Here is a 14,026-nt window from a genome sequence, read left to right on the forward strand (position 1 = left end):
AATAGGTGCAGTGATCAAGGCTTTCTTAAGTATTTCAAATGCTTCTACACAATCATCATCAAAGACAAAAGGAATATCTTTTTGCAATAAATTAGTCAGAGCCTAGAGATTTTAGAGAAGTCCTTAATGAACCTCCTATAAAAACTGGCATGACCAAGGAAACTTCTTATACCTTTTATGTTGGGACACGACATCTTTTCAATAGCATCAACTTTAGCTTTATCAACTTCAATACCTCTTTTAGAAATTTTATGCCCCAAGACAATGCCTTCATTAACCACAAAGTGGCACTTCTCCCAATTCAAGACGAGACTAGTATCTTCGCATCTCTGCAAAACTCAATCAAGGTTGCTTAAGCAATCATCAAAAGAGGATCCATAAACGGAGAAATCATCCATGAATACCTCACAAATCTTTTCACAAAAGTCAGAGAATATAGCCATCATGCATCTTTGAAAGGTAGCAGGTGCATTACATAAACCAAAAGGCATATGTCTATAAGCAAAAGTACCGAAAGGGCAAGTAAAAGTAGTTTTTGATTGATCGTCCGCTCACACAGGTATTTGAGAGAAACCAGAGTAACCATCTAGAAAGAAGAAATGTGTATGTTTGGATAGTCTTTCTAGCATTTGATCAATAAAAGTTAAAGGGTAATGATCTTTCTTAGTAGCTTTATTTAATTTATGGAAATCAATTACCATCCTAGAACCTGTAATAATTCTTTGCGGAATCAATTCATCTTTATCATTAGGAACAACAGTAATACCTCCCTTCTTAGGGACGCAATGGACAGGACTTACCCAATCACTATCAGCAACGGGATAAATTATACCTACCTCAAGGAGCTTTAGTATCTCCTTTCTTACCACTTCTTTCATCTTAGGATTTAACTGTCATTGATGATCTCTAACTGGTTTGGCGCCTTCGTCCAATTTAATTTTGTGTTGGCATAGAGTGGGACTAATGCCCTTAAGATCATCCGGAGTATATCCAATAGTAGCACGGTGCTTCTTCAGAGTTTTCAATAATCTTTCCTCTTCCTACTCTGAAAGGTTAGCACTAATAATAACAGGATATATCTTATTTTCATCAAGATAAGCATATTTAAGATTATAAGGTAGTGGTTTGAGCTCAAACACGGGATCACCCTTGGGTGGAGGGGGTCCTGTTGGGGAACGTAGCAGAAATTCAAAATTTTCCTATGAGACACCAAGATCTATCTTTGGAGAGACTAGCAACAAGAGAGAGGGGAGTGCATATACATACCCTTGTAGATCGCTAAGCGGAAGCGTTACAAGAATGCGGATGAAGGAGTCGTACTCGTAGCGATTCAGATCGCGGTTGATTCCGATCTAAGCGCCGAACAATGGCGCCTCCGTGTTCAACACCCGTGCAGCCCGATGACGTCTCCCGTGCCTTGATCCAGCAAGGGGAAAGGGAGAGGTTGGGGAAGACTCCGTCCAGCAGCAGCACGACGGTGTGGTGGTGGTGGAGGAGCGTGGCACTCCAGCAGGGCTTCTCCAAGCACCGCAAGAGATGAGGAGGGAGAGGGGTAGGGCTGCGCCAAGAGGGAGAGGTTCTCATGTGTTGGGCAGCCCCAAAACCTCCACTATATATAGGGGGAAGGGAGAGGGGGAGGCGCCCTAGGGTTTCCCCTAGGGGGGCGGCGGCCAGGGCAGATGGGATCTCCCCTTTGGGTGACTTGGCCCCCAAGCCAGGAGGTGGGAACCCTAGATGGGGCGCCCCAAACCCCCTGGTCACGTGGGAATAGGTGAGGGGGGCGCACAACCCCTTAGTGGGCTGGTTTTCCCCCTCCCCTTGTCCCACGAAGCCCTCCCAACACTTGTCGGGGCTCCCGAAACACCTTTCGGTCATGATGGTCATCACCCGGTACCTCCGGAACACTTCCGGACTCCAAAACCCTTCGTCCAATATATCAATCTTCACCTCCGGACCATTACCGGACTCCTCGTGACGTTCGGGATCTCATCCGGGACTCCGAATAACATTCGGTAACCGCGTACATACCTTCCCTATAACCCTAGCGTCATCGAACCTTAAGTGTGTAGACCCTACGGGTTCGGGAACCATGCAGACATGACCGAGACAACTCTCCGGCCAATAACCAACAGCGGGATCTGGATACCCATGTTGGCTCCCACATGTTCCACGATGATCTCATCGGATGAACCACGATGTCAAGGATTCAATCAATCTCGTATACAATTCCCTTTGTCTACCGGTATAGTACTTGCCTGAGATTCGATCGTCGGTATGCCGATACCTTGTTCAATCTCGTTACCGGCAAGTCTCTTTACACGTTCCATAACACATCATCCCATGATCAACTCCTTGATCACATTGTGCACATTATGATGATGTCCTACCGAGTGGGCCCAGAGATACCTCTCCATCACACGGAGTGACAAATCCCAGTCTTGATTCGTGCCAACCCAACAGACACTTTCGGAGATACCCGTAGTGCACCTTTATAGCCACCCAGTTACGTTGTGACGTTTGGTACACCCAAAGCATTCCTACGGTATCCGGGAGTTGCACAATCTCATGGTCTAAGGAAAAGATACTTGACATTTAGAAAAGCTTTAGCATACGAACTACACGATCTTGTGCTATGCTTAGGATTGGGTCTTGTCCATCACATCATTCTCCTAATGATGTGATCCCGTTATCAATGACATCCAATGTCCATGGTCAGGAAACCATGACCATCTGTTGATCAACGAGCTAGTCAACTAGAGGCTCGCTAGTGACATGATGTGGTCTATGTATTCACACATGTATTGCGGTTTCCGGTCAATACAATTATAGCATGAATAATAGACATTTATCATGAACAAGGAAATACAATAATAACCATTTTATTATTGCCTCTAGGGCATATTTCCAACAGTCTCCCACTTGCACTAGAGTCAATAATCTAGTTCACATCACTATGTGATTGTAATGAATCGACACCCATGGGCTTTGATCATATCTTGCTTGTGAGAGAGGTTATTAGTTAACAGATCTGAACCTTTCAGATCCGTGTGTGCTTTGCAAATCTCTTTGTCATCTCCTAGATGCAGCTACCACGCTCTATTTGGAGCTATTCCAAATAACTGTTCTACTATACGAATCCGGTTTACTACTCAGAATAATCCGGATTACTGTCGAAGTTTGCATCGGTGTAACCCTTTATGATGAACTCTTTTACCACCTCCATAATCGAGAAAACTCCTTAGTCCACTAGTTACTAAGGATAAGTTTGACCGCTGGCATGTGATCCATTCCTGGATCACTCTTGTACCCCTTGACTGACTCATGGCAAGGCACACTTCAGGTGCGGTACACAACATAGCATACTATAGAGCCTACGTCTGAAGCATAGGGGACGACCTTCGTCATTTCTCTCTCTTCTGTCGTGGTCATGTCTTGAGTCTTACTCAATATTCACACCTTACAACACAGCCAAGAACTCCTTCTTTGCCGATCTATTTTGAACTCCTTCAAAATCTTGTCACGATATGTATTTATTTGAAAGTACTATTAAGCGTTTTTGATCTATCCTTATAGATCTTGATGCTCAATGTTCAAGTAGCTTAATCCAGGTTTTCCATTGAAAAACACTTTCCAAATAACCCTATATGCTTTCCAGAAATTCTACATCATTTCCGATCAACAATATGTCAACAACATATACTCATCAGAAATGCTATAGTGCTCCCACTCACTTCTTTGGAAATACAAGTTTCTCATAAACTTTGTATAAACCCAAAATCTTTGATCATCTCATCAAAGCGTATATTCCAACTCCGAGATGCTTACTCCAGTCCTTAGAAGGATTGCTGGAGATTTGCATACTTGTTAGCATCTTTTAGGATTGACAAAACCTTCTGGTTGTATCACATACGACCTTTCCTCAAGAAAATCATTGAGGAAACAATGTTTTGACATCCTATCTACAAGATTTCATAAATAATGCAGGAACTGCTAATATAATTTCAACAGACTCTTAGCATCGCTACCGGTGAGAAAGTCTCATCGTAGTCAACTCCTTGAACTCGTCGGAAAACATCTTAGCGACAAGTCGAGCTTTCTTAATGGTGACACTTACCATCATTGTCCGTCTTCCCTTTTAAAATCCATCTGTACCCAACAGCCTTACGACCATCAAGTAGTTCTTCCAAAGTCTACACTTTGTTTTATACATGGATCCTCTCTCGGATTTTATGGCCTCGAGCCATTTGTCGGAATCCGGGCCCACCATCACTTCTCCATAGCTCGTAGGTTCATTGTTGTCTAGCAACATGACCTCCAAGACAGGATTGCGTACCACTCTGAAGCAGTACGGATCCTTGTCGACCTACGAGGTTTGGTAGTGACTTGATCCGAAGTTTCATGATCACTATCATAAGCTTCAACTTCAATTGGTGTAGGTGCCACAGGAACAACTTCCTGTGCCCTGCTACACACTAGTTGAAGTGATGGTTCAACAACCTCATCAAGTCTCCACCATCCTCCCACTCAATTCTTTCGAGAGAAACTTTTCCTCGAGAAAGGACCCATTTCTAGAAAAAATCACTTTTGTTTTCGGATCTGAAGTAGGAGGTATACCCAACTGTTTTGGGTGTCCTATGAAGAGGTATGTATCCGCTTTGGGTTCGAGCTTATCAGGATGAAACTTTTTCACATAAGCGTCGCAGCCCCAAACCTTTTAGAAACGACAACTTAGGTTTCTCTAAACCATAGTTCATATGGTGTCATCTCAACGGAATTACGTGGTGCCCTATTTAAAGTGAATGCGGTTGTCTTTAATGCCTAACCCATGAACGATAGTGGTAATTCGATAAGAGACATCATGGTATGCCCCATATCCAATAGGGTGCATCCATGATGTTTGGACACACCATCACACTATGGTGTTCCAGGCGGTGTTAGTTGTGAAACAATTTCCACAATGTCTTAATTGTGCGCCAAACTCATAACTCAGATATTCATCTCTATGATCATATCATAGATATTTTATCCTCTTGTCACGAAGATCTTCAACTTCACTCTGAAATTACTTGAACCTTTCAATAATTCAGACTTGTGTTTCATCAAGTAAATATACTCAGCATCTACTCAAATCATCTGTGAAGTAAGAGCATAACGATGTTCACTGCGTGCCTCAGCATTGATTGGATTGCACACATCAAAATGTATTACTTCCAACAAGTTGCTCTCTTGTTCCATCTTACTGAAAAAAACGAGGCTTTTCAGTCATCTTGCCCATGTGGTATGATTTGCATGTCTCAAGTGATTCAAAATCAAGTGAGTCCAAATGATCCATCTGCATGGAGTTTCTTCATGCGTACATACCAATAGACATGGTTCACATGTCTCAAACTTTTCAAAAACGAGTGAGTCCAAAGATCCATCAACATGGAGCTTCTTCATGCATTTTATACCAGTATGACTCAAAAGGCAGTGCCACAAGCAGGTGGTACTATCATTACTATCTTATATCTTTTGGCATGAACATGTGTATCACTATGATCAAGATTCAATAAACCATTCTTTTAGGTGCAAGACCATTGAAGGTATTATTCAAATAAATAGAGTAACCATTATTCTCCTTAAATGAATAACCGTATTGCGATAGACATAATCCAATCATGTCTATGCTCAACGCAAACACCAAATAACAATTATTTAGGTTTAACACCAATCTCGATGGTAGACGGAGCAGGCGATGCTTGACCACATCAACCTTGGAAACACTTCCAACACACATCGTCATCTCACCTTTAGCTAGTCTCCGTTTATTCCATAGCTCTTTTATTTTGAGTTACTAACACTCAGCAACCGAACCGGTATCTTAATACCCTGGTGCTACTAGGAGTACTAGTAAAGTACACATTTAATTCAATGTATATCCAATATACTTCTGTCAACCTTGCCAGCCTTCTCATCTACCAAGTATCTAGGGTAGTTCTGCTTCAGTGACTGTTCCCTCATTACAGAAGCACTTAGTCTCGGGTTTGGGTTCAACCCTGGGTTTTCACTAGAGCAGCAACTGTTTTGCCGTTTCATGAAGTATCCCTTCTTGCCCTTGCCCTTCTTGAAACTAGTGGTTTTACTAACCATCAACAAATGATGCTCCTACTTGATTTCTACTTTCGCGGTGTCGAACATCGCGAATAGCTCAAGGATCATCATATCTATCCCTGTTATGTTATAGTTCATCACGAAGCTCTAGTAACTTGGTGGCAATGTCTTTGGAGAAACATCACTATCTCATCTGGAAGATTAACTCCCACTCGATTCAAGTGATTGTTGTACCCAGACAATCTGAGTACAAGCTCAATGGTTGAGCTTTTCTCCCTTAGTTTGCAGGTTAAGAAACTTGTCGGAGGTCTCATACCTCTTGATGTGGGCACGAGCCTGAAATCCCAATTTCAGCTCTTGGAACATCTCATATGTTCTGCGACATTTCAAAAATGTCTTTGGTGCCTCAATTCTAAACCATTTAACATTACCAAACTATCATGTAGTCATCAAAACGTGTATGTCAGATGTTCGCAACATCCACAGACGATGTTCGAGGTCCAGCACACCGAGCGGTGCATTAAGGACATAAGCCTTCTGCAGCAATGAGGACAATCCTCAGTATACAGACCCAGTCCGCATCATTGCTACTTCATCTTTCAACTAAATTTTCTCTAGGAACATATCTTAAAATAGTCGAACTAAAGCGCGAGCTACGACATAATTTGCAAAGACCTTTTGACTATGTTCAGGATAATTAAGTTCATCTAATGAACTCCCACTCAGATAGACATCCCTCTAGTCATCTAAGTGATACATGATCCGAGTCAACTAAGCCGTGTCCGATCATCACGTGAGACGGACTAGTCATCATCGGTGAACATCTTCATGTTGATCGTATCTACTATACGACTCATGTTCGACCTTTCGGTCTCTTGTGTTCCGAGGCCATGTCTGTACATGCTAGGCTCGTCAAGTCAACCTAAGTGTTTTGCGTGTGTAAATCTGGCTTACACCCGTTGTATGTGAACGTTAGAATCTATCACGCCCGATCATCACGTGGTGCTTTGAAACAACGAACTTTCGCAACGGTGCACAGTTAGGGGGAACACTTGCTTGAAATTTTAGTGAGGTATCATCTTATTTACTACCGTCGTTCGAATCAAATAAGATGCATAAACATGATAAACATCACATGCAATCAAATAGTGACATGATATGGCCAATATCATTTTGCTCCTTTTGATCTCCATCTTCGGGGCTGCATGATCATCATCGTCACCGGCATGACACCATGATCTCCATCATCATGATCTCCATCATCGTGTCTCCATGAAGTTGTCTCGCCAACTTATTACTTCTACTACTATGGCTAATGGTTTAGCAAAGAAGTAAAGTAATTACATGGCGTTATTTAGTGACACGCAGGTCATACAATAAATTAAGACAACTCCTATGGCTCCTGCCGGTTGTCATACTCATCGACATGCAAGTCGTGATTCCTATTACAAGAACATGATCAATCTCATATATCACTTATCATTCATCACATTCTTTTGGCCATATCACATCACATAGCATACCCTGCAAAAACAAGTTAGACGTCCTCTAATTGTTGTTTGCATGTTTTACGTGTCTGCTATGGGTTTCTAGCAAGAACGTTTCTTACCTACGCCAAAACCACAACGTGATATGCCAGTTGCTATTTACCTTTCATAAGGACCCTTTTCATCGAATCCGATCCAACTAAAGTGGGAGAGACTGGCACCCGCTAGCCACCTTATGCAACAAGTGCATGTCAGTCGGTGAAACCTATCTCACGTAAGTGTACGTGTAAGGTCGGTCTGGGCCGCTTCATCCCACAATACCGTCGAAACAAGATAGGACTAGTAACGGTAAGCATATTGAACAAAATCAACGCCCACAACAACTTGTGGTCTACTCGTGCATAGAATATACGCAATAAACCTAGCTCATGATGCCACTGTTGGGGAACGTAGCAGAAATTCAAAATTTTCCTACGAGTCACCAAGATCTATCTTTGGAGAGACTAGCAACGAGAGAGAGGGGAGTGCATCTACATACCCTTGTAGATCGCTAAGCGGAAGCGTTACAAGAACGCGGATGAAGGAGTCGTACTCGTAGCGATTCAGATCGCGGTTGATTCCGATCTAAGCACCAAACAATGGTGCCTCCGCGTTCAACACACGTGCAGTCCGATGACGTCTCCCGTGCCTTGATCCAGCAAGGGGAAAGGGAGAGGTTGGGAAAGACTCCGTCCAACAGCAGCACGACGGCGTGGTGGTGGTGGAGGAGCGTGGCACTGCAGCAGGGCTTCGCCAAGCACCGCAAGAGACGAGGAGGGAGAGGGGTAGGGCTGCGCCAAGAGGGAGAGGTTCTCATGTGTTGGGCAGCCCCAAAACCTCCACTATATATAGGGGGGAGGGAGAGGGGGAGGCGCCCTAGGGTTTCCCCTAGGGGGGCGGCGGCCAGGGCAGATGGGATCTCCCCTTTGGGTGACTTGGCTCCCAAGCCAGGAGGTGGGAACCCTAGATGGGGCACCCCAAACCCCCTGGTCACGTGGAAATAGGTGAGGGGGGCGAACAGCCCCTTAGTGGGCTGGTTTGCCCCCTCCCGTTGGCCCATGAAGCCCCCCCAACACTTGTCGGGGCTCCCGAAACACCTTTCGGTCATGCTGGTCATCACCCGGTACCTCCGGAACACTTTCGGACTCCAAAACCCTTCGTCCAATATATCAAACTTCACCTCCGGACCATTCCGGGACTCCTCGTGACGTCCGGGATCTCACCTGGGACTCCGAACAACATTCGGTAACCGCGTACATACCTTCCCTATAACCCTAGCATCATTGAACCTTAAGTGTGTAGACCCTACGGGTTCGGGAACCATGCAGACATGACCGAGACAACTCTCCGGCCAATAACCAACAGCGGGATCTGGATACCCATGTTGGCTCCCACATGTTCCACGATGATCTCATCGGATGAACCACGATGTCAAGGATTCAATCAATTCCGTATACAATTCCCTTTGTCTACCGGTATAGTACTTGCCTGAGATTCGATCGTCGGTATGCCGATACCTTGTTCAATCTTGTTACCGGCAAGTCCCTTTACTCGTTCCATAACACATCATCCCGTGATCAACTCCTTGATCACATTGTGCACATTATGATGATGTCCTCCCGAGTGGGCCTAGAGATACCTCTCCGTCACACGGAGTGACAAATCCTAGTCTCGATTCGTGCCAACCCAACAGACACTTTCGGAGATACCCGTAGTGCACCTTTATAGCCACCCAGTTACGTTGTGACATTTGGTACACCCAAAGCATTCCTACGGTATCCGGGAGTTGCACAATCTCATGGTCTAAGGAAAAGATTCTTGACATTTAGAAAAGCTTTAGCATACGAACTACACGATCTTGTGCTATGCTTAGGATTGGGTCTTGTCCATCACATCATTCTCCTAATGATGTTATCCCGTTATCAATGACATCCAATGTCCATGGTCAGGAAACCATGACCATCTGTTGATCAACGAGCTAGTCAACTAGAGGCTCACTAGGGACATGTTGTGGTCTATGTATTCACACATGTATTGCGGTTTCCGGTCAATACAATTATAGCATGAATAATAGACATTTATCATGAACAAGGAAATACAATAATAACCATTTTATTATTGCCTCTAGGGCATATTTCCAACAGATCCCCTAGGATTTCAACAGGCAAGTTGTGTTTCAGAATAGGACCCTGTTGAAAGAATACTTCATCTATCTCCCTTCTTTCATTCATAAACATATCATTTCATGGTCTAGCAAATATTGTTCTAAAGGATTAGTAGGAGGCACGGCAATAGAAGCAAGACCAATCACTACTGGAATCTGGCACTTTGCCATCTGACATGGCAGATGGCAAAGGCATGGTCGGCGGATGGCAAAGGCTTTGCCATCTACCAGCAGATGGCAAACAGTTTGTCTGAAACCCTGCCGGTAAAGGCTTCTTTGCCGTCTGCTGGCTGATGGAAAAGAGCCTGTGCCTTTGCCATCAGCTGGCAGATGGCAAACCTCTTAACGGGGTTAGCCCCGTTAGAAGGCTAACGGCATACTTTGCCGTCTGCCAGCAGATGGCAAAGGCTGCAGGCTCTTTGCCGTCTGCCAGCAGATGGCAAAGAGCTTTGCCATCTGCTGGCAGATGGCAAAGAGCCCAAATAGGCCAGCCCAAATTTTACATGTAGATGACACGTGGCCTCTTTGCCATCTGTCAGTTGATGGCAAAGCTCTTTGCCATCTGCCAGCAGATGGCAAAGTGACTATATTGCCCCATTTAATTTTGATTTTTCTTATATCAGTTCCTTTTCACAGAAAATCAAACACAAATATATTTATATGGCCAATATAGCATATTCAACACATATTACCAATAGTCATGAACACATATATATCCAACACATGTTACCAATAGTAACAAGTTTCATCCATACATATACATAGTTTCATCAATATTACACAGTTTCATCCATAGGTAGCAAGTTTCACAAGGTCAAAACAAAAACTAAATACAAGCACTCCATTAACCCAAGCTTCCGTGATCTTAAGAAAATCTGTAAAATGGGAAAGAAGAAAGTTAGAAGAAGAAGACTAGAAGAAGAAGATTATTATGATGCGGAAATATGCATGGATTGTCAAAACTTGCATTATCCTACTATCACTAGTACAACAAAGCTGCAGGTTGGCATAGTTCATGAACCATGTACATCATGACAAATACAATATCATCCAATGCTCGACTATGAACAAAATTGAACAATTACACCTCACAAAGGCAGAGCATAGAACCAACAAGCAATTAGGAGGGGTATAAGAGGACTTGAGGAGCTCACTGGAGGGGGTTCTAGCCTAGGCCGAGCTTCATCACCATGGATGCGGCTAGGGAAATCAGACGAGTCTACCATCATAGGAGCAGCAGCACCACCACCGCCAAAACTGGAATGGCCGGAGCGAATCACCATCATATGTGTACAACTACCGGTGTTGTAGTACTTGAGGAAGATGAATGTAACACAGCTCACACACATATGTACAAAGTAATAGAATACAGACAAGTTACTAAGTGGAGTAGTAGTAGAAGGGACCTAAGCTAGCACCCATGCCAAGAGACATACTACTAGTAACTTGTTGTTATGGGTGAGACATGAGCACGGGTGGTGCTACTAGAGAGGGAACTATGGGCACTCGGAATAAATTAACAGAGTATGCATGCATGGGAAAACTCAAGAGTAAAATTGGAAGTAAATTGAGCCATCTAAACAGTAAAAAAAATAGCACAAGCAAGAACAGAAGTTCAGCAAACAGCCGAAACCACTACGAACTGACTAGCAGTAAATCCTTCATGGCTAAAATATAATAACAGAGCAAAAGGATCGAGACGGCTCACGTATCACTCGCCAGATTAAATAAGATGTCTCAAGCTCGCAAACTACCTTCAGCTTTACTGTCAAAGGAGTTCCACCTCTTTCGATCTGCAAATTTATCTCGCTGCCAACGCTCTCATCAAGTAAGGACTCCATAGTGAGAAATTGTGTTACAATCTGTAAATAGTTAAGAACATCGTTCAATAAGAAATTAATGTGGTATGACAAATTAACATAACATGAAAAATGCATCATCGAAAAGAAATATAGTGAACAATAAGCAGCCGAGTTTTATAGTTAGGTTACGCACGTGACTACAAGAAACATTTAGTAACTTTCAGGGAACCAACACACCAAATTACAAAAACTGATGGCCTGTGGGCTGTGGTAAATACTAAATACACCATCTAAAAATGCCTAGGGAGAACACTGCTATGCATGGTGGACCACTTGGAAGGAAATAAATGTGAGGATCATGAAAAATAAACAAACAACACCGGCCCAGGCTCTCTCTAGGACGTTAGCTGGGAGTAATAGGATCACCTGCTTGATCCACTGGCCGTTAGAACCTCATTAGGCTTTTCAGGCATGGTTTAGTTTTTCCCGTGTGTGCCATCTCGGCACTTGGGCTAAGCCCTGGTTGTAGCTGTATCTGACTGCTCTGCTCTTGTATTTCTACCCCTACCATTTCAATGAAAAGCTGCTGGACAGCCTTTTCATCAAAAAAATGCAGGTTTGGATTGTCCAAGGCATAGCCCCACCTCATGCCTTAACGCTTAATAGTTGGGGCACGGGTAGGGTGTGTCGCCTCTTCTTTACTGCCTTAAAAACCATGGTCAATTGGGTGTGTGCATTGTTTAATAAGTTTCCTGATCTTACATTTGGTGATACAGCAAAATAGAGGGAATCAGGGATATTCGGGAACAGTCGTCCGCAATAGACGGGTGTTCCAATTCAAGTCACTGCTAATGTAGCGAGAACAATTTGAAGAATACACACTAATAAACTAGTATATTGAATCTTCATAACTTTTCGAAGGAAAGTCTTTTGGCATTCGATAACCTAGAGAAGAGTCCATATACAACAGCAACCAACCATAATATTTTCTGAAAAATCAAGTACAAGTTCTAAAATATTAATAACTTAAGTTTACAAAATCAAATTTATATCTGGTGCAACTAATATAAATGAACTGTTGAAAGCCATGATGAACACCAACACAGACCTTATTGATGATAATAGAGGTATCAGCAGTACAATCAATGGAGTCACAAGACATCAGTGCAGTGTCAAAAATTAAGTTGAAATATTATTAGTATACCATTTGAAAACAATCATACCTCCCCATTCATGCGAATCAGCACGTCACCAGGTTTCAGATGTTTTTCTGCAGGTCCATCTGGCACCTGCAATAATAGAATTACCCAGTTTCCGTATGAGATAGAAAGGTACTACCTCTGTAAAGAAATATAAGAGCGTTTAATTCGCTACTTTAGTGATCTAAACACTCTTATATTTCTTTATGGAGGGAGTACAATGGAAGAAGCAACAAGCTGAGCATAAAAGAAAACATGTTTAGAAATAACAAAACTAAGAAGCAAACATTACCAAAGAATCAACAACCAGCATTCCAGTGTCCCCTGCTGGAGAAACAAGTTGTACCGCCTGTCCTAGCAGAAATTTCAAGGTGCAATTAATCATGTAGCACACAGAGTCGTGAAAAGACAAGTGTACATCTTTCTCCAAACTAGAAAAAGGAGCACAGGAGGATCATACCTGCTCGGTTTCATTCCTGCGTCCAAGACGTCGAGTTTCTTCGAAACCTTTGTGTTGAAAAGTCACCTTTGAAAAGGACAGAATAAAAAATGGATCATGGATGATCTGAGTTCCCGAATAATAGATAAAACAATTACTCCCCCATCCAAAAATGTAGGTTCCCATGGGATGAGTGCCATTAAACTTCAGTAATTAGCTCTCCAAAATAGAAAACTAAAACGGTAGCATCTAATAGAACAAAAGGATCATCAGACAGAATGCACACCTGAAGTGTACCACGAGGAATATAAACAGATTCTGGCTTGCTACCAAATGTGTCCCAACAGCCACGTATCAGATTGAGTGCTCTAACTACCTGGAACAATTTAGGAAAATAATGTTAGCAAAGCTAAGAGGGCCCCAAACAATTAATGGATTAAGTAGCAGATGATGATCTGGTTTCTATGATCCCAGAACTTCCTGTGAGCATGAGGAAGTAGTATATTAGTGTTGATACATAAACAACTTACACCGTCTAATGGAAGGTAGAAGGCCGAAGCACTGGAACTGCTGCTTCCTGCATTCAGTGCAACAGCTCTTCCTTGGCAATCAACAACAGGGGAACCACTAGAGCCACCTTTAGTACCAGATGCAGCCTAAAGAAAAAAATATTTTAACTTATGAGCACTAGCAGCGGAGCAAATCACCAAGCATTATTTTAGATGCATTGGCATCACCAATTGGAACAAAAAATACAGAATATTGGATAGCTGAAAAGAATTACCTGAATGTAGAATGTATTGAAA

This window comes from Triticum aestivum, chromosome 4B, assembly GCF_018294505.1.
Source record: "Triticum aestivum cultivar Chinese Spring chromosome 4B, IWGSC CS RefSeq v2.1, whole genome shotgun sequence".
Classification (NCBI taxonomy): domain Eukaryota; kingdom Viridiplantae; phylum Streptophyta; class Magnoliopsida; order Poales; family Poaceae; genus Triticum; species Triticum aestivum.